This window comes from Eumetopias jubatus, unplaced genomic scaffold (genome assembly GCF_037043125.1).
Source record: "Eumetopias jubatus isolate StellerSeaLion01/CBP00866 unplaced genomic scaffold, mEumJub1_p1.0 scaffold_7, whole genome shotgun sequence".
Classification (NCBI taxonomy): domain Eukaryota; kingdom Metazoa; phylum Chordata; class Mammalia; order Carnivora; family Otariidae; genus Eumetopias; species Eumetopias jubatus.
This window is the reverse complement of record NW_028274813.1, coordinates 127,219,719-127,243,574: the sequence shown is the minus strand read 5'-3', so window position 1 is coordinate 127,243,574 and position 23,856 is coordinate 127,219,719. Positions and strand designations below refer to the sequence as shown.

The 23,856-nt window shown below is 40.6% G+C and overlaps 1 protein-coding gene across 2 annotated transcripts in view; it reads left to right on the top strand.

Moving 5' to 3' along the window:
- The first annotated feature begins 1,008 nt into the window (after positions 1–1,008).
- Positions 1,009–23,856, top strand: part of AKAP13 (A-kinase anchoring protein 13) — a 319,382-nt gene continuing 296,534 nt past the window's right edge. Inside the window, exon 1 of one of the 2 annotated variants that reach the window (XM_088024950.1) lies at positions 1,009–1,064. The gene's annotated coding sequence lies outside the window, so the exon portion shown is untranslated. The remainder of the gene's footprint in view (positions 1,065–23,856) is intronic. The other variant, XM_088024951.1, reaches the window with a different exon arrangement.

Here is a 23,856-nt window from a genome sequence, read left to right as displayed (position 1 = left end):
TTTTTACTTCAATCACTATCAATTTGCATGTTCTTGAACTTCATATAAAGTGTCATTTTTTACTTAATATTTTTCTTTAGTTAGATTCACTTTTTAATAGCTTTCTATTTGATCTAAGAAATAACATCAATGAAATAATGGTCTGATGTGATAGGCATTTTCCTCCTAATACACAGTGAAATACACACTGAAACACACACACAGACACACACCTATCAAAATGAAGAAGTTTCTTCGAACCAATGGACCACACTTCATTTCTCAAAAGCCACCAGATGATTTCTGAGGTCCTTTGCAACTGGAAGATTGTGATCGAGTAGCCAAAAGTTCACGGAATGCCTTGTCAAAACCTTGATGCCGCCAGAGAGCCATCCTTGTATCCAATGGTCCATCCATCTAAAACACTTGTTGAATATCTAACAATGACGCTCAGAGGCACTGACCCACAGAAGACTAAGCCCCACTTTGTGATTCCAAGTGGAAAGAGTAAATCATTTCAGTCCGTGTGGTAACTGTTACAGTCAGGTAAGCACCGGCACACAGAGGCAGGGCGGTTTCCGGAGACAGAGCGGAGAGAAGAGGGTGGGTGGGCATTTTCCAGAGAAGCCTCCGCAGGCCACCCAACTCAGATCACTTTGCCGCGGCGGGCAACCTCAGCCTCCCTTAGCAACCTGAACGCACCGCCCAGGTGCCTTCCTATTGGTCTCCTGGAGCTTGATGGGCAGCTCTGCAGAGCAATCCCAGCTCGCGGCCCCTGGCTCCGCGCTTACTCACGGGAGGGCTCGTAGGCGTTACCGCCCTCCCCAGGTGCCCCGCCCATGCCCGAGCGGCTTGTGGCGCATGCGCGGGCGCGCTGGAGCTGTGTGGAGGGCCAGCGCGGAGCCGGAGCAGCCGCGGTGAAGCTCCTGGGCTCCGCTGAGACCGCTGTGCCCGCTCGTCGCCTCGGCCGCCGCTGCGTCAAGCTGTCGCCGCCGCCGGTTGAGCGGCTGCCTATTGTCCTTCTCGGCGGCGAAGGTGCGGAGCTGCTCCGGCTGGGCCCGCGGGGGAGCCCCGGGCGCCGCACGGTGAGAGCGCAACTTAGTTGGCGGAGTTGGGGGAAGTTTTGTGATTTGGGGAGGGGTCGCGGGCGAGGCGCGCGGGCCTCTCCCCCTGCGGCCGCTCCTCGGGGCCGCGGCCGGGACCGGAGCCGGGAGGGGGGCGGGGCCGCGGGGCTAGGAGGGGGCGGGCGAGGGATGAAGGGGCGGTGGGGGACGCCCCCGATCCCCTCCTCCCCCCGCGTCACCCCCTCGCTCATTGTCTGCTCGCGGGCTGCGGCGCGCCTCCGCACTCCCGCAGCCCGGTTTCGGGGCCGCCGCCGCTCCGGGGGCGGGGGGGCGCGGCCGCGGGGCTCCCCTCGAGCGAGGCCGGTTCCCCCGGCGCCGGGAGCCGCGGCCCCTTCGGGGTCCCTCCTGTTGCCGGGCTCCGTGAACAAGTGCTGCGGACGCGAGGGAGCGGCTCCCCCGGGCCGATGCGGACGGTAAACACTCCGGGCCGCGCCCGCCTTCGGGGGGCGCCTTCTGCGCCCGCTCCCGGGCCGCGCGGGTCGGGGCCGCGCCGGCGGAGGGGACCCGCGCTGGGACTGTGCAGCGGACTCAGCTCTCCACCGAGTTCAAGTGCAGCCATACTTTGAGACCAAACAAAACATTTTTTTTTTTTTTTTGGCTAACTTTCTTACACTATATATTTTTTTTTCTAAAGTCAACCAATATGAGAAGGTTTTTTTTTTTTTTAAATGGGGCAAACCCTCAATTTTTCTTCCCCAGAAGATAGGATAGACAGGTTTTTTACATTTTGTTTTTTGGAAATACGTAGTTTTTACAGCAAAATGATTTCATCACATTTAAGTTTTTAAATGTTACTGTGAACTGAGGAATTCACAATGAAAGTTGGATTGAGCAATATTTTGGTGTTCTCAGCTTTTACACTCCTGGGTGAATTTATTTTGGGAGTTTATTGCCTCAGGCATATACAACTAAAGGAAAAAGCAGTGTGCCTTTTTTTCTTATTCAGTACACCCCCCCCTTTGTTTTCTGAAGAAGCATCTTACTCTGTTTTTCTAAACTGTTGGGATTGTCCAGATCAGAACAAATGCGTGCAGTTTTTGAAAGATGATTGTTTGCGAGTTTGTAAAGGAGTTATGATCAGCTGAGATAAATCACTGTTCTAGTTCCTGTATTCCTTGGTCTCTTGGGAGATTTGCAGCCTGCATTAAATACAAGCCTTGTCAGGTTTGGGCTTCGATTCTACTGAATTTGGTTCATTTGGCTTATGATGTTTAAGTCCCCCACGTGGAACTAGTTTAAGTGTCTGTCAGGTCGGTAGTGGAACAGAATGACCAGAATGTGTTAATACCCGTTTTTATATCCCATTGCCATCTGCTAAATTAAAAAGAAAAATTTGAGAAATACTCTGTGTGTCAGTTGGATTGATTTCTCATCGGAAGTGAGTAATGTGGGGAAGTGTTCCTGGGTTTTTCTGGTTCAGTTGGCCTTGTTTTGCTTTGAAAAACCAACTTTCTTCACCTGATGAGGCTAAAGAAAAATGTCTTTATGGCTTAAGCATTGTACTTTTAAACTACAGCAACAAGTTCACTTTTAGGAGTCACAGTTTTTGCTTTTACAGCTTTTCTTCCTGGTTGTGCAGTTGTGCATGCCTACATGGGACGGTTGTGTGGATGGAGGTTGGCAGAGGTTGCAAGGGTTGTCAGGGAGGGACATAATGTAAACAAACACAACTTAAAACTGACAAGTAGGCCAGTTCCTTTTCTTCTCTGAGCTGTTATACCATGTTATACATTTGTTTTAGGATTTCTCACACACTTCATCTGTTTGCCTAATGATAACCGTATATTTAGTATAAATGGACTCCTCCTCTAGTCTGTTAACTCTTTAAGGGCTGTGATGGGCCTTATTTCTTAGTTTTGTCCCCTCTTTGTCAGGAAGGATTCTTAACACAGTGCAGGTGTGCAGTATGTGTTTGAAATGGGTGAAGTGCTTTGTACTAAGCTAGTGATAGTGCGCATAGAACCACTAACTCGGGGAACTTGCCCCAAATGACAGCTCACTTGGCAGATCTGTGATGAAATTTAGTTTACTTAAAAGGATTTCAAACCTCTTTTTTTTAGTCTGTTAATTACTCCTTGAAAAGAAGTGAAGTTTAAATAGTGCCCAATGGATTTTCAAAATGTGGTTCTCATTTAGAAGTTTTCTCCCTTTTCTGATGAAATAAGACTGCTGGACAAATCATTTCACATCTCTGCCTAGGTTCTTCTGTTGTGAAATGGGGAGGTAGCACAGTTTTGAAGAATACACATTTTTTTTGTAGCTAGGTACATTTGAGTTCTGATCCCTACTCTTCCATTGACTAGTTGTGAGCCTTGAACAGGTCACTTAGTCCCTCAGAGCCTCTGTGTCCTACCAAAAGGTGTAGTAACATACTTTGCAGGGTTCTTTGGAATAACTGAAACTATGTGAGGTACTTAACAGTGTGCCAGACATTAAGTAGGTGCCTGTTACTTGGTAGCTGTAATGATGATAATTTTGATACCTTTTTATGTGATTTGAAGCAATTTTAAAAGTCTGATGCTTCTGAGTTATTCTGAGCTATTTCTTTCATAAAGAAGGAATCCTGAGAATTGTCTTTAGTTGAATGCATTTTTTTTTTTTTTTTTTTTAAGGAGCTAGTTGAACTGAATGTTAATAAAAACTTATCTTCTCATTGACCTTAACAGGTGTTTGAGTAGAATTTGCAGAGTAGCTTGGTAGGGTATGACTGTGCATTTATGGTGTTTAGGAAATGGTGAGAGATGGATTGTTTTCAACACTTGTAATAGGATATCCAAGTTATTTAGTCAGTTCCAGCTTTTGTACCTTATTTTACTTCAGTCTTGAAAAATAATTGATAGGGATTATGACTACATTTTTCAAACTCATGTAAGATGGAACTGGACTGGGGGTTAACACAGTGTGAGCACAATTCAGCTGTGTTAGCAAATTGCTCACTTCCCCTTCAAGATAACACCTTGGAAGGTGCCACCATTTGCGGAAGGAAGCAGTGATTTAAATCTGTTTTACCAGTTCAGTTTACACTACTCACAGTACCAAATGGAATAGATATATTCTAGAACCTGTAATCAGGACATTTCTATATATTGAATCTCATCTTTCCTTTAGTTTTCTTATAAAATGAGGGTAAAAAGTTAGACATGGAGGGTTATAGTAAACCTTCAAAAATTTTATCTGATCAGACTCACAGATTGAAGAAAAAACATACCTGACAAAGCTAGATGAATAAACTTGGACTTTTTGATAATCTTTTCTTTTAAACTTAATACTTAAGTGCACTTGAGCAGACTTGGTTATTACTGATGGGGACAGGGGTCCATTTGGAAGCAGTGCTCCTGAGTCATTGTCAGCTTGTCTTACCGCTGTAAATGAGGAGAGAGGGGGAGGATGTTAGTGGAAGGAATTTCATTTCCTTCATACGTCCTCCCATTTATGGTCTTGAAGTCCACCTACGGGTTGATGGGGACATAATAAATAGAAGATGAATAGATAACCCGTTTTGTTAGCCCTTGCTGGGAGGATGGACAACCTGGTACTATTTATGTGGAACAATAGTGTGCTTTCCTTTTTTACCTCTTCAGAGCTGTGTTAGGAGCCTGGCAAAGGTGGATATCAGTGTGTTTCTGTGATGTAGGTATTGGGGTGGGGAAAAGGAAGAAGTGTGAGGAATTAACCATTTATGTCACTCTAGGCTCTTCTTTTGGAAACCATGCTTTTGAATTTTCACTTCTGATAATATCATAAGCCCATATTTGGCCATAGCCTCTACCGTCCAAAATGGCCAGTTATTCCTGAATGGTTAGGAATTAAGTAGGTATGTCACACTGTAACTGATTTGTCTTTTAGACAACTAAAGATGGCAAGTTAGGGAAAAGCATGTAGGAGTTATGTGAAGAATTTCATAGAACCCAAGATGATTCTATGATGGTGATCTCTACTGAAAAAAAAAACATGATATGGAGCCACATGTCTGACTTCACATCCAAACTTTGCCATTTATTGACCGTGTGTCCTTGAGCAAGCCACTTCATCTGTCTCAAACATAAGATCCTTGTAAACTAAAAACAAACTTAATATTAATCATCTCCTATTACATACTACTGTTGCGAGAAATAAGGTAGAATACTATATAAATGCTATACCATTTTGTAACTTTATTGGTTGGCTACTGGTTTGGATAAAATTCAAATCCTAGTTGAAAAGAGGAAAACATCCTACTATGTTGGTTTTTTTTTTTTAATAAAAGATAATTAAAATATGTTGTAATTATTGTCATTCTCCTTGCTTGGGAAAACTGGTATGTTTTACTTTGGCTCTTTTCAGTTTTCCTTTTATAACATTTGTCATGGAGTATTTTTCTAAACTCTAAAGAAATTTTAGTTCACAGTGCTTGCTGTTAGACCCAAGTAACTGTGAAATCACAGGAACTGATGGTCGATGCCAATTCTTGAAGTCAGGTTAAACCACAATAAACAGCGAACAAAGAATGTCAGAATATTTCAAGAGTACAAAAGAAGCTAGTATAGTTGTCTGATGTTTACTGACTCATTTTCTAAAATAATGTTTTTAATTGGTTTACTCAGATCGGGAGTGTGCCTCATCTGTGCCAGATGTTCTACTCTGTGTCTTACCTACTTACATTTCTTATTTAATTTTGGTGAAAAAAAAGCTATGAGGTAGGCATTATTAAGCTGTTTAAGTATGGGGAAACAGCCCCCAAAGTGATTTGACAGTGATCACATAGCTATTAAACTAAGATTTGAACTCAGATAAATCTGGCTCCAAAGGCTAGGCTTTTCACAATATTGATGCTATCACCTGGCAAGAATACATTTTTAAAACAAATCAAGGGGCGCCTGGGTGGCTCAGATGGTTGGGCATCTGCCTTCAGCTCAGGTTGTGATCCCAGGGTCCTGGGATCGAGCCCCACATCCGGCTCCCTGCTCGGTGGGGGGCCCGCCTCTCCCTCTCCCTCTCCTGTTCCCCCTGCTTGTGCTCTCTTGATCGCTCTGTCAAATAAATAAAATCTTTAAAAAAAAATAAAAGCAATCAAGTTTATTGAAATACTATTTATATGATAAAATGTGCCTATTTTAAGTATATATAGTTTGATGAGTTTTGTCAAATGTATCCATGCAGATAATAGCACAGTTAAAATACGGAGCATTTCCATCATTCCAGAAAAGTTCCCTTGCAACTCTGACCAGTTCCTCCCCTCAGCCCTCACCCGTTCCCTACCTCACCATACGTAACCACTAGTCTGCTTTCTGTCATTGTAGTTTTGTCTACATGAGGGGTCCTCAAACTGTAGCCCCCAGGCCAAATCTGGCCTACTACCTCTTGTAAATAAAGTTTTTTTGGGACAGAGCAGTGCTCATTTGTCTGTGGCTGATTTGGTGCTGCAGTGACAGTAGAGTAGTTGCCCTCAAAGCCACACATTTACTGTCTGGCTTTTTACAGAAAATGTTTGCTGATTTTTGTGTTCCTCATAACCAAATGCATTGGTCACATTTAAGAAAATTAACAATTCTTTTTTTTTTTTAAGATTTTATTTATTTGACAGAGAGCGAGAGAGGGAACCCAAGCAGGGGGAGAGGGAGAGGGAGAAACAGGCTTCCCGCAGAGGAGGGAGCCTGATGCGGGGCTTGATCCCAGGACTGACCTGAGCCGAAGGCAGACGCTTAACAACTGAGCCACCCAGGCGCCCCTAAAGATTTATTTTAGAGAGAGAGCATGCGTGAGAGCAGGGGGAGGGGAGGGGCAGAGTGAGAGAGTCTTAAGCAGACTCGCACTGAGTGCAGATCCCCATGCAGGGCTTGATCTCAGGACCCTGAGATCATGACCTGAGCCAAAACCAAGAGTTGGACGCTTAACTGCGCCACCCAGGCGCCCTGAGAGTTCTATATATGTTCTAGGATCAGACACATGATTATTGTCTTCAAATACTTTCTCCTAGTCTGTGGCTTATCTTTTTATTAATGTCTTTTGAAGAGCAGTTCTTACTTTGGATAATGTTGAAGTTGTTTTTTCTTTCATGGATCATGTTTTTGTTGTAATATCTGAGAAATCTTTGCCTGACCTAAACAAAAAGACTTTCCCTGTATTTTCTCCCAGAAGTTTTATAGTTTAAAATTTTACATTTAGGTTTATGATTCACTTTGAGTTAATTTTTCTAAATGGTTCAAGGTATGGGTTGAGATTTATTTTTTTGCTTTTAGATAAGCAGTAGTTCCAGCAATTTTTTTTTAAAGGATTTTATTTTGTTTGAGAAAGCATGTGTGAGAGCGGAGGAAGGGTCAGAGGGAGAGGGAATGAGGGAATGAGAGGGAATGAGGGTCAGAGGGAGTCCCCCTGAGAGGGAATCAGACTACCTCCCCACTTTGCACGGAGCCCCATATGGGACTCCATCTCATGACCCTGAGATCATGACCTCAGCTGAAATCGAGAGTTGGATGCTTAACCGACAGCCACCCAAGTGCCCCCAACCCGGTTTTTGAAAAGACTTTCTTTATTGTATTACCTTTGAGGAAAGTCAATTGATCATATACCTGTGGGTCTATTTCTGGAATCTGTCTTCTGTTACATTGATCTGAGTCTTTCATTTCACCATTACCACACTGTGGATTATTGTAGGTTTATAGTAAGTCTTGAAATCAGGTAATGTGGTTTCTGTAGTTGTGTTACTTTTTCAGAAATGTTTTTGAGTATTCTAGTTGCTTTGCCTTTCCAGGAACATTTTAGAATCAGCTTGTTGATCTCTGTAATCCTGCTGGGATTTTTGATTGGCATTGCATTGAATTTGTAAATTGGGAGAATTGACATCTTAATGATACTGAGCCATGAACATGGTATATCCCAGGACTGTTTTTGATATTTTCATTTGTGTTTTGTAGTTTCCGGTAACTGGATCTTGCATATATTTTGTAAGATTTATGCATGTACCATGTTTTTTGGTGCTGTTGTAAATGATGCTTCTAAGATTTCAATTTCCAGTTGTTCATTGCTAGTATATAGAAATAGGGTAGAATTTCATATGCCAACCTTGTATTACAACCTTGCTAGACTCAGTTTTGGTTCTAGAAGCCTTTTTGTAGATTCTTTGAGATTTTCTACATAGATAGTAGTGTCAACAGCAAATATAGGTAGTTTGATTTCTTCCTTTGCAGTCTGTATGTTTTTTATTTCTTTATTGAATTGGCTAGGACCCCCAGTTTGCTGAATAGGCATTTTAAAAGTGGACATTCTTTCCTCATGTTAGGGAGCAGAAAACATTCAGTGTTTCACCATAAATAGGATGTTACAGGCATACTCTACAGAGAATGAGGGTTCAATTCCAGACCACTGCAATAAAGTGAGTATGACAGTAAAGCGAGTCAAATTAATTTTTTGGGTTTCTATTACATGTGAAAGCTATGTTTATATTGTAGTCTATTAAGTGTGTAAAAGCATTCTGTTTTTAAAAAAGTATATACCTTAATTAAAAATACTTTATTGCTAAAAGATGCTGACCATCATCTGAGCTTTCAGTGATTTGTAATCACTAATCACATATAATCATAAATATAGTCACAATGCACAAGTTTGAAATACTACTGCAAGATTTACCAAAATATGACACAGAGACACAAAGTGAAGCAAATGCTGTTGGAAAAGTGGCTCTGAGAGACTTGCTTGATGCACGGTTGCCACAACCTTCAATTTGTAAACAATGCAGTATCTGTGAAGTGCAATAAAATGAGGTATGCCTGTATTTGTATTTTGTTTTTGTATGTGTCCTTTATCAAGTTGAAGTTCTTTCCTGTTTCTAGTTTGCTGAGAGTTTTTATCATGAATGGTTAGTGAATGTTGCCAAAGGCTTTCTCTGCCTCTTTTGGGACGATCTTGTATTTTTTTCTTCTTTACTCTGTTGAATGATGTCTGATTTTGGAACTTTGAACTAGCCTTGTATTTTTGTGATAATCCTGGGTTGGTCATGATGTTTTCTTCATACCTTGTTGGATTCAATTTGCTACTGAATTTTTTTATTTCTTCCATTTGTCTTCTATTTGTATTCATTAAAAAATTCTTGACTGTATGTATAATACTCATAATAGTTAAGGTTTCTGTTAATCCCATTATGTCTGTTTCTGTGGACTGATTTTTATTTTGGGTCAAGTTTTCTTCTTTGCATGTCTAGTAATTTTTTCTTGGGTTCTGGAAATGGTGAATTTTAAGTTGTTGATTGCTGGATTTTGCTCTTTTAAAGCAGGATTTCTCGACCTTGGTCTTACATTTTGGGCCAGGTAATTCTCTGTTTGGGGGCTGTCCTGTCCTTTGTAGGATGTTTAGCGTTATTCCTCGCCCACTAGATGCCAGTTGTGATAACCAAAATTGCCTCCAGACATACTGAAAGTCCCCTGGCAGGGGATAGAAATCATCCCTACTATCAGAGGCACTGCTTTAAAGAGGATTGGATTTTGTTTTTGCAGGTTAAGTTATTTGCGTGATACTTCTTAGGATAATTTCTGAACTTTGTAGGATTGGTCTAGAGGAGCTTTTACTCTAAGGCTGTTTCACTCCATTAATTAATCATGAACCTTCTAGTTTCCATTGAAGAGTTGGATGTTCTCTGCTCTGATTGGTCAGAATATGAATGTCTGACAGCCCTGTGCCAACTCTGGGATTATTTAGCTTATAGTTCTTGGGTCATTCTTTGCCTGCCCCGATAGATTTTTCAGTATGCATGTATAGCTTACTATTCAATATCAGACTCAAGGAGGCTTCTCTCTCCTGAGTTTTGAGATTCCTTAGCCTTCCCAAACTTTCAGGTCTTACTTCTCAACTTGACAAGATTGCCATGCTTTGCTCAGGATTGTCCTCATTGCACCATGCTCCAGAGTGCCTCCAGGCCGAGAAAGCTGGTTGTGGGGCTCATCCCTGTTCCCTTCTGTTAGGGATTGCAGTCCTTTGCTCCTGTTGTCCAGTGTCTAAGAGATGTTGCCTTATATATTTTGTCTGTTTTTCTAGTTGTTGGAGGGGGTGTTGGCAGGATAAGTCTGGATCCAGTTACTCCATCATGTTTGGAAACTGAAGTCTCTTTGAAGAGTATACTTTATTGGTGGGGCTGAAAGTCTTGTTATAGGATTCTTCAAATACTGGGGGGTATAAATATCAAAGAAACATTTCTTAAAGGTCTGCTGTCTGTAGCTCAGCCCTTACCTGGTGGGGAATACAGAAAAGTAGATTGTCTTCCAGGTGAGGAGGGACATACACAGTGCATACATAAGATTAATCAAAGGTGTGAAATGCTCTAGTGATGAACAGAAAGAAAAATCAGTGTGGTCTGATACTTTCATACAGAAATGCATTCTTTTACATTTTTGTTCTTTAGTGTATATGTATAATTCAGTTTTATGGCCCTCAGTCAGTGGAAGAGTACTGGTTCTTTCAGATGCATTTGGCAACTTATTTGCTATGTGGCTTTAGGTAGCTCAGTTTTCTCATTTGTAAAATGGGCATGTAACATCCCTTGTAGTGTTTGTTAATTTATTCACATTTGGGTGCCTTCTGTATGTAAGTTCCTGTTCCAGGTGGGGATTCATTGGCAAATAAGAGGCAGTTGGTGCCATCAAGGAGCTGACATTCTGGTAAGGGGAAGAGATAAATAAGTGATGGTGGCACCTGGGTGGTTCAGGCAGTTAAGCATCTGCCTTCGGCTCAGTTCATGATCCCGGGGTCCTGGGATTGAGCCCCGTGTTGGGCTCCCTGCCCTCTCCTCCCTGCTCATGCTCTCTCTCGCTGTCTTTGTCTCTCAAATAAATAAAATCTTTTAAAAAAAAGAACAGTTTTGTGGATGTCTGGGAGTCATGGTTTTAGGAAGAATATGAAGAGTATTAGCAGAAATTGGTGTGGTCCAACAAGATCTTCTGGAGGAGATGAGATTTGAGCAAAGACCTGAAGGAAGTGAAGGAGCAAGCCACCTGAAGATCCCTGGGTGTTCCAGGCAGAAGGAACATCAAGGATGAAGAGCTGGAGGTGGGAGTACGAACAAGGAGGTTGGTGTGGCCGGAATGGGGCAAGGAAGGGGAGCCATAGGAGATAATGCGTAGGAGGCAGAGGCCACATCACATGGGCTTTTAAGGATGATGAGAAGCCACTGAAAGGTTTGAGGAAGGAATAACAAGAGCTGATTTCGGTTTTAAAAGTTTCATTGTGCGTGTAGGGCACAGGAGTGGAAACAGGGCGACCAGGAATTGTGCAGTAGTTCACTGGAGAAAGGATGGTAGCTTGGGGTAGGGTAGCAGCAGTGAAAGTGGTGAGAAGTGGTTGGAAGCAGTATACATTTTGAAGAGAGAACTGATACGATTATTTATGCATTGAAACAAGGTTTTGAAGGGAAGAAAGCAATCCAGGATGATTCCCAGGTGTTTTCCTTGAACAACTGGGTGAATGGTGCTGTGGCTTCCTGAGAGGGTGGGGGGAGATGTGAGTGAGTTTGTCGAGAGGAGGAAATTGTTATTTCTCTTTTCTCGGATGTGCTAAGTTTGAGATCTGTGAGATTTTAAGTGAAGATATCCATAAGTAATTGGATATGCAAATCTGGAGTTTGGGAATGAAGTTTGCACTGGATATAAGAATTAGAGACCCATAGATAGAGAAGGGGGGGTGGTTATTGTGAGTATTAGGGATATATAAACTCCTGGCACATGGCAGGGTCACATGGCATGGTAGCTAGTAACAATAATGACAGTGGTAAACAACAACAACAACGGTATATCTAGGGGGGCTACCAATGAGTGAAGAAAGAAGGTAGTGACCTAAACAGTACCTTGCCTATTAAATCCAAGTCAGTTAGGACTGTAAACATGGTGAAAACTGTTCTCTGAGCATGAGAAAAATATTAGTGAAATCTATTGTACATTTCCAATCTCTGAGGATAGCTGTGATTTTTAATGTGATGCAGGGCTGTCATTTGTACATTTCTCATATACATAATACAAGAGTCTGGAAGGAAGCTATTGCAAATTGTTTTCAAGGAGATGATAGGTAGAGGTATTTCTTCTAAATGTTCTGGAACATATATATATATATATTTTTTTTTTTTTTAAGTAAATACTGCCCCCCATGTGGGGCTCAAACGCACAACCCTGAGGTCAAGAGTCGCACACACTACCGACTGAGCCAGCCAGGCGCCCTAGTCTTATTTTTAATAAAGGGAGTTAGTGTTTTTGGAGAGTCCTGCTCAGTTGGTGAGCTTCTGGGTAGATGAATTTCATTTGTTTGTGGTTGCTAAACCCTGCTTCTTCCCATAGCTGGGTCTTTGTGGTCTGTTGTCTTGAAAAGTTGAGCCCTTGATCACAGGGGGCCATCAGGTAAGAGAGTAGTTGGTGGTTTTGATATGGGTTCATAACAGCTCCTTGGAAAATTGTTAGCACATGTTCTCCCCACCTGGCTAGATGTGGCACCATCTTGTTCAAAGGGGACATTATTCAGCACTTGAAATTTGCTGGGTAGATCCCTTGAGATAAATTGAACTGAGCATGATACATATTTTTAAAATCTGAATTATACTATCAGCATTAACTTAGTTTTTTAGAAGTATTCCTTTTCTCAGGTGATAACTGCTAAAGGGGGTAGATATGTCAGGGGCTTTTTGCAAATTTGGCATTTTCTGTAATTCGTGAATCACTTCTAAAAACACTCAGTATTGTTTGAATGGTATCTGTAAATAAATCCACCTACCTGGTCTTGCTGGTTGAGTTCTGCTTTGTGTAAAGTAGGTGTGTTTCTGGAGTGGGAGAAGGTAGGCCCATTGTGGCATTGCATGGACATTACCTTTTAGAAGCTGGAAGAAAATGTTTTTTGTTTTTTTTTTGCCTCTTAGGTACTTTGTGCACAGCATGGCTGGGCTCAGAATACAAAGGATCTCTGGATGCGACCTTGCAGTTTGGGAATTATTTAGGAAAAAAATGTGGCAACAAGAGTTGAGAACTAGAGTTCTAATTGTTCATTTGGTCACATGAGGCCTTTGGGGCCTGGTCGAGGTGCTTTCTCTGTTGGAGGATTAAGGATCTATATGGGTCAGTGGACAGGAATGACCGAAGCTTTTGCCTCGGCCCTCCTGCTAAAGTGGTGCTGTATGTGTGCCTGGAGCTGGGGGTAGTGTGTTTTTAAAGAACTTCTGCAGTCTAGAAAGATCTTTTGAGGCAGGCTAGTTCCTAAGAGGTGTTTTCTAAAAAAGTGAAGTCACTAAAAGAAAGACGAAGCTTTTGCATACTACCTATGTATTGTGCGTTCCTTTATATTCTCTTAATTCCTTACAAGAACCCCATAAGATAGGTATTATTCCCTCTCCCTGAACTTTTTTTGATGAAAAAATGGGGACTCAGAGATTTTACTTTGCCCTTTTCAGGTCAATGAACTAGAATTTTCATCCAGGACTTTGTGACTATAAACATACTCTGGTTTTATTATATATGCCGTAAGTCACTTTTTTTTTTTTAAAACTGATATAATTATATCCAGAATAACCAGCTTAAAATTCCAGCTTGTTCATGTTGTAAATAGAAAATCATTGTGGTTTGCTCTTAGAATTTTCCTAGAATTCTTAAAAACATGCTGGACTTCCATATTTGTGCCTTGAAAGTAGCAGAAACTTAACCAGTAAAATTGTATTTTACTTCACATGCAGGAGTTTTGTGGATCAACATTAATAATTAACATTTACACACACTTTCACATATTCAAAGTGTTTTACAGTTAATTAGTTCATGTTTAATCTATACTGGAAGTTGAAAAACCAGTTTAAGTTCATTTTAGCAGTACAGAAGTGTTCAGGGTGGGTGATAAGGAGTAAGTCTTCAGTGAGAAAAATGCAGGTATTGCACCATGCAGTGTAGGAAACATCTTACCTCAGTCCCCTTGCTCTGTGCCCAGATTAGCTTATATTAAGCATGTTTTTTTGGGTGTACATCTGCTTAATGCAAAGGAATGGAATTATGTGTACTGAAGGAAAGACAGGGTTCAGGATGGTCAGGGAAGGACCTGGGTGAAATGATTCAGTGAACTGTGTTGCATGTTTCTTTTCTGTAGTCCTTTAAATGTGAATTGTCCTTGCTTAATTCCTGTGGGGGTTTTGGGGGACGGGAAGGGATTGGCACAGAGACTCTGGCAGATGAACAGAGTTGTTATACGTGCTAATTTCTGGGAAAAATTCTTTTCTTTTTCCCTCCTGGCTCAGGAGATGATAACTCCGTAACAGTACTTTGCTGGTTTCTTCACTACCACTTGTCACTTGATTCCATCTCTTCTCCCCTCCACCCCCAATAAAATGGCTTTTACTTGGCAAGGTTGTGTAGTGGGGAAAAGACTTGGAAGGAGACAAGCCCCAGTTCAGCAGTGTCTTTGTCACATAACTAGCTGGGCAACCTTGAGCAGGTTACTGCTTTCTTCTGCCCCTGCGTTCTTTTGTTCAGTGAAATACGTGTTAACCTTTTACTGAATGCCATGAGGGTGCGGGGGAGGATGTGAAACTCATGCTCTTGGATATGAAGCGAGCAGAGGATATTTTAACATCAGTGAGGATTCTTCAAAGTTGCAGTGACTTCTTCCTTCCTACTTTGGTTGGAATAATTAAATTATTTTCTTGCTATTGTTGCCAACCGCATTACCGCACTTTAAATATCTTTCTTTTCTAATACAGAGCAATAAATAGAACCATTTGATAAATATTGTGTCTGGGTGATTTCCTAAAACAGGACATGCAAGTTCCTTTTCATCATTGCTTATAGCCCGGTAATTCAGAGGGACCTCTTCATGAATTTTTGTCTAGGTGACCTTTCCAGGGAAACCTCAGTATGTGATGGCAGAAAGGAAAAGGCTTCTGAGAGCTTGGATGTGTACTTGATTAAATTTTTATCATCAGTGGGAACCTGTTCTTTTAATGGGGCCAGATAGGAACGGCCCTGAACTTTTCCCTCTACCAAATAGTGTTATTTTCAGGTCTTTCTCTTTTTCCCTCTTTCTCTTTCCTTGACCTTTGGAAAATCTGAAAACCTAAAGGTATGATAAATTGGCTTTTGAACCTTTTTGTAACATTAAATATACCCAGGTTTAAACTTCAACCTTTTCCACCAAGATTTCTGATAACTTGGAAGGAACGTTGTACAGCTGGACCTTGAATAATGCTAGATGTGAACTTTGAATAATTGGGATTGACTTAAATATTTAGAAAGCCACTTTTATTTTAAAGGATGGCTATAGGTAATATTTTTTTTTATGTTTTGAATAAGGAGACCTTTGTTTTTGTTTTAAGAATTTATTTATTTATTTGACAGAGAGCACAAACGGGGAGCGGCAGACAAAGGGAGAGGGAGAAGCAGGCTCCCTGCTGAGCGGGGAGCTCGAATTGGGGCTCAGTTCCTGGATCCTGCGATCACGACCTGAGCTGAAGGCAAACACTTAACCAACTGAGCCACCCAGGCGCCTCCTGAGACCTTTGGTTTTTTGGGCAGGATAAAAATTATGTATATAAATTAGAAAAGATGGATGTTTTCTTCTGGAAACACCTAGTTGGTTAGAGCAATATTGTAAAAGACAGAAATAAATGTTGGTTTTTTTTTTTCCGCCCTAAAATACTGTGCCAGCAACCGGGACAAATGATTGTTTTTCCTGTTTACAGTAAGTATCTTGGGTTGTACTGTTTTCTGTTACCTCTTTAATGTTTCTTTTCTTTTCTTTTCTTTTCTTTTTTGGTTGGAGAGAGAGGGAGGGGCAGAGGGAGAGGGAGAGAGATCCCAAGCAGGCTCCACGCCCAGCACGGAGCCCAGCATGGGGGCTTGATCTCACAACCCTGAGATCCTAACCTGAGCCTAAATCAAGAGTCGGATGCTTAACCAACTGAGCACTCAGGTGCCCCACCTCTTTAACTTTTCCATTATGTCTTCGTCCACTGTAGATTTCCTCCCTTCTAGTGAATTCAGTAGGATTCATTTGTCACACTGTGCCCTGACTAGGTGGGGATAACGTAATAACTTATGTCTGTATTTCCTCTAGATTGTAAACTCCTGGAGGGCAGATTTTATCTGCTTTGTTCATCGTTGTATCCCCAGCACCTGGCGTTGTGCATGGAACATAGGAGTTAGTTCTATGCAGGCAATATTTGGTTGTTGATGGATGAACTTGTGACAAAACTGTACATATTCTAATATGTGGATATTATTGAACTATTAATAAAATCTACCCCGTTGAGAATAAACAGATTTTAGTTTTCCTGGCATCAGTTGTAGTTTGATTTTGGTGAGTTAAATCAGACTTTTTGGGGAAGAGAAACACCATGTTAAATGGAAGATTGGCCAGTGTTGACCAAGACTGCTGGTAAAATCTGTACAAATCTCGTCTGGTTTTTGTGCCTGGTCAGTGTAGGTCTTTGTCACTTTACATTTTAATCTGTTTGGCAGCTCAACACTGACAGACTATAGGTGGGGTTTGTCTGCCTAATTTTTAAGAAATGTTATATAATAATTTTAAAACATACTCAAAAAAACCCTCAAATAGAACAGTAGAATTGACCCTTGTGTACCCATTATGCCAGATTCTAGAGAATTAGCAAGATTTTGGCATTTTCTTCATTCATCGTTTTTTAAACTAAAATTTCACTGAAATATAACCCATATAAGGTAATATTTAACCCTGCTTCACTTGAATATGCTTATTCTAGTTGTCTTGAAAGTACTACAAAACTATCATTTTCTTAATAGGGATTCTTAAATAGTATTTTTACTCCAGTGTATAATACTGTAAACGATGAGACGTCTCTATAAATCACGGCATGGTATGTTTCAAGGATACGGAACCAAAAACTTTAACTCACAACAAACGAATGCTGAGTAGCCTTTTTGCCTTTCAACAGAAATCGTTGCAGAAATAGGACCATAAACCTTCTCTTAAGCACTTTTGTATGAAATTCGAGGTTTCTGTCAAATTAGACATGGGAAATTAAGCAAAGCTGCACAAATGACTGATGTGGGCAGTTTTTTGTGTTCTTCTAGCTAATGGTAAGGCTTTCCCCCCACTCCCCGCCCCCAATACTGTTTCTCTCTCAATACCAGTACAAGAATGTTATGACTTACATGAAATGATTTCTGGTTTCATGTCAGTAGTTTTTTCACTTCCCTGCATAGAACTTAGTGATTTTATTTCCTCTTGACGATCTGCTTTTCTTCTTAAAATGCATTCCCATTTGTTATGATTTTTGTGAAGAAAATGCTTTTTAGGTAATTGCATACCTTCATGAATCTTAGACTTCCTTAATAATTCACTTGGTCACATATATAGAAATCATGTTGATTTTTCTTGTGCTTCCCAATTGAGGTCAACTTAAAAGTTTTCATTTGGGGGCACCTGGGTGGCTCAGTTGGTTAGGTGTCTGCCTTCAGCTCAGGTCATGATCTCGGGGTCCTGGAATCGAGCCCCGTATCAGGCTCCCTGCTCAGTGGAGAATCTGCTTCTCCCTCTCCCTCTGGGGTTCCTCCTGCTTGTGCTCTCTTGTGCTCTCTCTCTCTGTCTCTCTCTGTCAAATAAACAAATAAAATCTTAAAAAAAAAAAGTTTTCATTTGAAGCCCCAGGAAATACTGATTTATTGGTCTTCATGGTCTGTATTTGTATATATCATGTCCCAAGCTCACGGATTCTAAATTGTCAGAAGTGCTTGTGACAGTCTAAAAATTACCACTTTAATAGTTAGGCTGCTAGGATATGTGCCTGGAAAGACAGAATTTTCACTCCTGAGTCTAAAAAAAATAATGGACGCAAATATGAAAGGAAATTGAGAGAAAAAAATTATATCTATTTTCTCCCTTCAGCTTTCGTGTCTATTGAAACCTGTAGGGACAAGTTCAGTATAATAGCCCTAATTTTTAGGAGCCTCTTTTGAACTAGGTGTCTTATGTTTACCAATTCTCACCTCTGCAAGGTGTTTTTATGATTTGTCAGAAGAGGAAATTGACATTCAAGAAGCTTAATTAATTTTAGGTGTACTTCATTCAGCAAGCACTTAATGAGGGCGTGCTGTATGTCAGGCACACTATTAGGTGCCAGGGATCCAGGGATGAACAAAAATAAGACACGGTTGCTGCCCTTAAAGTGCTCATGATTTTGTTTCTTGATTAATATGTGATAGCAGCAATCATAATGGTAATAATTGCCATCATTTTTGACTGCCGTGCCAGGCTTAGTACTGTGTGCTCTATATACCGTTCTTTCTTTTTAATCCTCACAACCCTCAGAGGTGGGGTCTGTTACTGCTGGGTTTCATGGAGACGGAGTGCTCAGGGTCACACTGTTGGTGTGTGGCAGAGTTGGGACTTAAACATGGATCTCTAATTCTGGGGCACAAGTCCTTTCTACATGTGTCAAGAACATTTCTAGCAAGGCTTGAGATGAGTAATTATGTGAAAGGGACATTCATTGTGAGCTCTGATTTTGGCAGAACTTTATGTAACTCTGACTTGGCTGGTAGATTTATTTTTATGGTTAACTTTATACTTTATTATCTCTTATTCTAGAAGTTCTCAGTTTTCATGACTCATGAAAGACATTTTTTTGTCTTAGTTTTATTAAGAATTGTGATGTACAGTCCCTCTAGAAATTGGGGAATTACACATAAACTGAACAAAGTACACCTCTGAATAAATGACACTACCTAGCAAATTTTTTTGGTACAATTTGGTGTTTTTCTTTCCAGACTTGAAAATTCATAGAGGTTTTGTGTGTGTGTGTGTACATTTACGTATATACACCATTTGTGATCATATTCTATATACTCTTGAGTATAAGCAGATTATAAAACATATTTCATGACTATACCTTTATGTGCCGTCAAGTAACCCACATAGTTATTTTAATGGCTGTATATAGTATCTCATTGTGTGGATTTAGATTTATCTTCAGTTTACTAATTACCCTTGGTTGAATAGTTGTCTTTCTTTTCTTTCTTCTCCCTCACTTCCTCTCTCCCTTAGTCTCTCCTTCCTTGCCTCCTCCCTACTCTTATAAGCATTGCTGTGATGAACAACCATGTATGTACATCTTTGTATCCTTGTTTATCTCTTGCGGAAATGGAATTAGGGCAGAGGCTGTGCATTTCAACAGCTTTTCATAGATATCGTCAGGTTGTCCAGAGAAAGCTTTTATCATTGATCCAGTATGAGTATCTGTTTATCGTTTCTCCCTAACCTTTAGAAAGTTTTAAAAAACCCAGCATTTAAAAGGAAGTTTTAAATGCCATAATAGAATTACTAGTAGAATTACTGGATTACTGGCAATCAGTTATAAATCGAAGAACTCTGTATTTCTAACATAATAGGAAGAAACTCGTGAAGCATAGTCACTACTCTCAAGCACTGAGAGTTAGTCTGAGATCGGTTCTCAAGATTAAAAGACATCTGAAGGGAACTTTCCAATAAAAAGACAGTCACTGATTTCATGTTCTTTAGGCTACTCTTTGTCAGTCCAAATTAACTCCTGTAAGGAAGAGTTTACTATAAGATTTAGAGAGGTAATAGGGAGTAAGGTCCCTCTCTATACAGAGTGCTCTGTGAGAGATTATCTGTGTCCATTCTGTTGCATATCCAAATGCATATTAGAAGCTTTTAATATGAATGGCTGGCTCAGTCGATAGAGCATGTGACTCTTGATCTTGGGGTTGTGAGTTTGAGCCCCATGTTGGGTATAGAGGTTACTTAAAAAATATAAAATCTTGGGGCATCTGGATGGCTCAGCGAAGCGTCTGACTCTTGGTTTCGGCTCAGGTCATGATCTCGGGGTCCTGAGATCGAGCCCCACCTCTGCCTCCATACTCAGCAGGGAGTCAGCTTGAGATTCTCTCCCTCTGCCTCTCTCCCTGCTCACTCTCTCTCTTTTGCTCTTGCTCGCTCACTCAAACAAATCTTAAAAAAACAAAATCCTTAAAAAAATAAAATTGATGTTTCATCTAATTTAGTTATAAAGATGCATAATCCACATGTGTTCCCCAAATCACAGTCAAGTGTTGACATTCTGCTTTAAATAACCAAGAAAATAAGCAAATTAAACAATGGACTGTGCTCTTGACTTATTAATATAGCCAAACATTTTTCTTTGAGACAAAGATGAGTTAATTGGTCCCAGCTCTCATAGTAGTGATTTTCAAGCAGATAACACTTGCCAAGATTTTCTGTGCAATGGGCAGGAAGAATCTGTTGCCTGACAAGTTATAAGTCAGATAGGTGCATAAGCTGATCTCCCAGCACTGGTAATGCTTCTCTTGGGCATTGTTAGGTGTATTACCTCACTGATCTTTAGCCTATTTCTGGTGCAGAGAAGGAGCTAGTTAATTTAGTAGATAAATCATATCACTAGAAGAGGGTTACACAGTAATATTGTCCTGGAACATGGAGATGGTTATTTAGTTGTGGGAGGACTTCTGTGGTCATCTTGGAATGACCCAGTTTGGACAAAGCGTACCCGATTATTGAACTGTTCAGATTTCATTGATCTATCTGGGTGTTACTTTGGCCATCTCTCTGCCAACCTGAATTCCCAAAGGACCTCTGTTTTAGAAATCTTTGGGGATTAGGTGAGCTTTTTTGTTTCCCCTGTTACCTCCACACTACTTGGACTTTCACAAGTGTGCCATCTTTCTTTCTCACTGTTTCTTCCCTCTGGTCTCTTGAAATATTATCTGTTTACCAAAGAAGCTAGTCATTTTTATCCCAGCATTCACTTGATAAACTGCTCTTTTGGAGATACAGCAGAGGGGGTGAAACATTGAGCAGGTCAGGCAAGGAATAGGATCTCAGCACCACACATTTCAGAGGATTCTCCCTTTGAGTCTCATTATTTTTACTGTCTTATAGATCTGCTGGGCACAAACATAATGCACTTGGTAAATCACTGTTAGGAGTGAAATGTTTGACTGCCGTTGTTCTGGACACCTGACAAGACTAATGGAGAACAAAATGATAAGAGAATAAGTAATATGAGAGTAATAAGAGAGTCCTAAGAAAGTAAGGATGTCAGATTAAAATTTGGGAGATTGAAACTCACAGACTATTATAAAAATAAGGGTAAATTCTGATGCACAGCATTCAGTAGTAAGAAGAACTTGACTGTTAGTGGACAAACATTGGGCTAGGATTCCAGAGTTTGCATTCTAGACTTAGTTTGCTGCTAACAACCTTGGACAAATCACTTAGACACACCCCCACCTCCCATTTTTGCCGTGAAAAGTGGAAGTATCCATTTTTGTTTGTTTTGTGAAGTTTTTTTCCCTAAAGGTGTTCTTAAGCTGTGGGGTTCCTTAGAATTACTACAGGGAGGAGCCAAATGGACTTGGAGAGGGCATGGGGAGGAGACCCAGCCGTCCCCCCAGAGTAGCTCCACTCTCTTATGTTACTTTTGTGGGTTTCCTGTAATGTTTCCTTTGAAGAAAGTTCTGTGGCCAAAAATCAATTTGGAAACATCTAGACCAAAAACATCTTGAAAATGGCTTTTGATGCTAAGATTTGGTGTCCGTGAATACCCACCCATTGTCTTTGTTCCTGGTGTAATTCTCTCAGGGGTAGGGAAATAATTGGCTCAATTGCTGAGTTATACAGTTGCTGTAGTACAATTGGTAATTGTGGTGTTTGACTGCTTGGCTGTGCCCTGATGTCAACTGCTCATGAAATATTTCTCAACTAAACAGTAATTAAAGTCCTTTTTCCTGTTCCTGACTTGGGGAATCCTCATAAGAAGGTAAAGAAAACCATATTCCTTGCTTATCAAACATACTCATACTATCTGCCTCTTTAAAGAATACCTAACCTGTAGCATTTTATGTAAGATGTCTCATTTCACCCTAGGATGGTCTTATGAAGGAGCTGGAATTAACTGTACTGTAGATGAGGAAATTGAGGCTCACTGGGATTCTGTAGCTTGGCTGATGTCCCACAACTAGGGAGAGAGAGCTGGGGTTTGAAACTAGGATTGTATTTCTAAAAGGTGTGCCTTCTTTATTATGTTGGCTTGCCTCTCCTGAGTTTATCCAGGAGATTTGTAGCTTGAAGAAATTATTAACAGCATCGTTACTACTCATGTTTCTCATTAATTAAATCTGGTCATGTAAGTAAATGGGCAACTTTCATTGTTCTTAACTGCTTGGATTATGCCAAAGACTCTTAACAGCTTTCTTAGGGTGATGTAGTAGGGCCTATGTGGCCATGGTTTTCTTTTACCTTTCTCTTTGAACTGTATCTAGAATGTTATATCGTAGGACATGGTAGCGTACCAATGGGTCTTCTCTACCACTTTGTAAGGTCTGTTTTGTGTTTCTTTAAAGCGTTACCATAGGGTTTCGTAATGTAATGTATGGGATAAGTCTGGGGCTTCTGAATGTGTAGGTCAGCTGTACCAATTCAAACTTTGTCTTTTTTTTTTAAAAGATTTTATTTATTTATTTGAGAGAGAGAATGAGAGCACGAGAGGGAAGAAGGTCAGAGGGAGAAGCAGACTGCCTGCTGAGCAGGGAGCCCAATGCAGGACTCGATCCTGGGACTGAGCCGAAGAACCACCTGAGCCACCCAGGCACCCCAAACTTTGTCTTGTCTTGGTGTTTTGTTTTCTCTACTGATAGTCTTTTGAAAGATATGTGCCTTTGATTCAGAGTTTTGAACTGGGTAGTTAAAAAGACCCAGATTCTAGTCTGGTTTGGCTACTACTAGCTAACTTTAACTTTGGTTGTGAACTTTGTATCCACACAGAAAGTGGGTTTGACAAGAACTCTGTGATTCTCATTCTGATTTTACAGAGGACCAGGTAAGTTATTGGAATTCTAATCTCGGGTGGATGCTGAAATTAGAGAAAAAATTTGGTGGAGTTGGGATAGGATGAAGGAAACTTTAGGTTTATTGAGTGTTTACTCTATGCTAGATGCTGCTTATTCACTTTATTTACTGTTTATTGACTTTGTTCATTTTATCTCTGTGTTTCAGTTAAGAAAAGTTGAGATTCAAAGAAGCCAGGACACTTGTATTAAGCTACATAGCAGGCATGAGCAGGATCCAGAATGTTAGCCAAAATCATTCTCACTCCAAAGCCACAGTCCTTTTTGTTGTTAATTACAAGCAGAGTAACCTTTAGAACCAAAGGAAGGCTGGTCTGGATGTCTCTTGGGGGAAGGGCTCTGTGTTGCACATGATAGTGTTTGTAAAATAATCTTAAGGTCCGAAGGAGAGTGTCTGGGTAAAGTCTCTTCCTGGATCTTCCATTAAGACTGTGCCCTCTATACTGTAATAGTGGAGGAGTTCCCTTTGTTTTCCATTGCTCTGCTTTCCTTCTGACATGAATGTCCATTGCTCTGCTTTCCATCTGACATGAATGAATCTGACCGAAATCCCCAGAGCACTGCATGGTTTCATGATTGTGGGTTCACCTTGCTTTCTTTTAACTAGTTTTTGTGAACTTGAACTTAACCTTTTTTGAGCTATAGTTGTCTTGTGTGTAAAATGGAAAAACAGTACCTGCTTTGTATGGCAGGTTGCTAGATTTCATCTGTAGTTGTAGCTGTGACTAGGAGGAATTTTTTTGAAGTGTGGATCATGGTATAGGACTTTGGAAGAAGGTAAAAGAAGACCTACACAGCATGTACCGACCTTCCCAGTATATGTTCCTATTAAGAAATAAGTTAGCTGTGAGATTTGTTTGTTCCGGTTTTAGGATACATGGATGTTTAGTGCTCTAATGAATTGTTTGCAG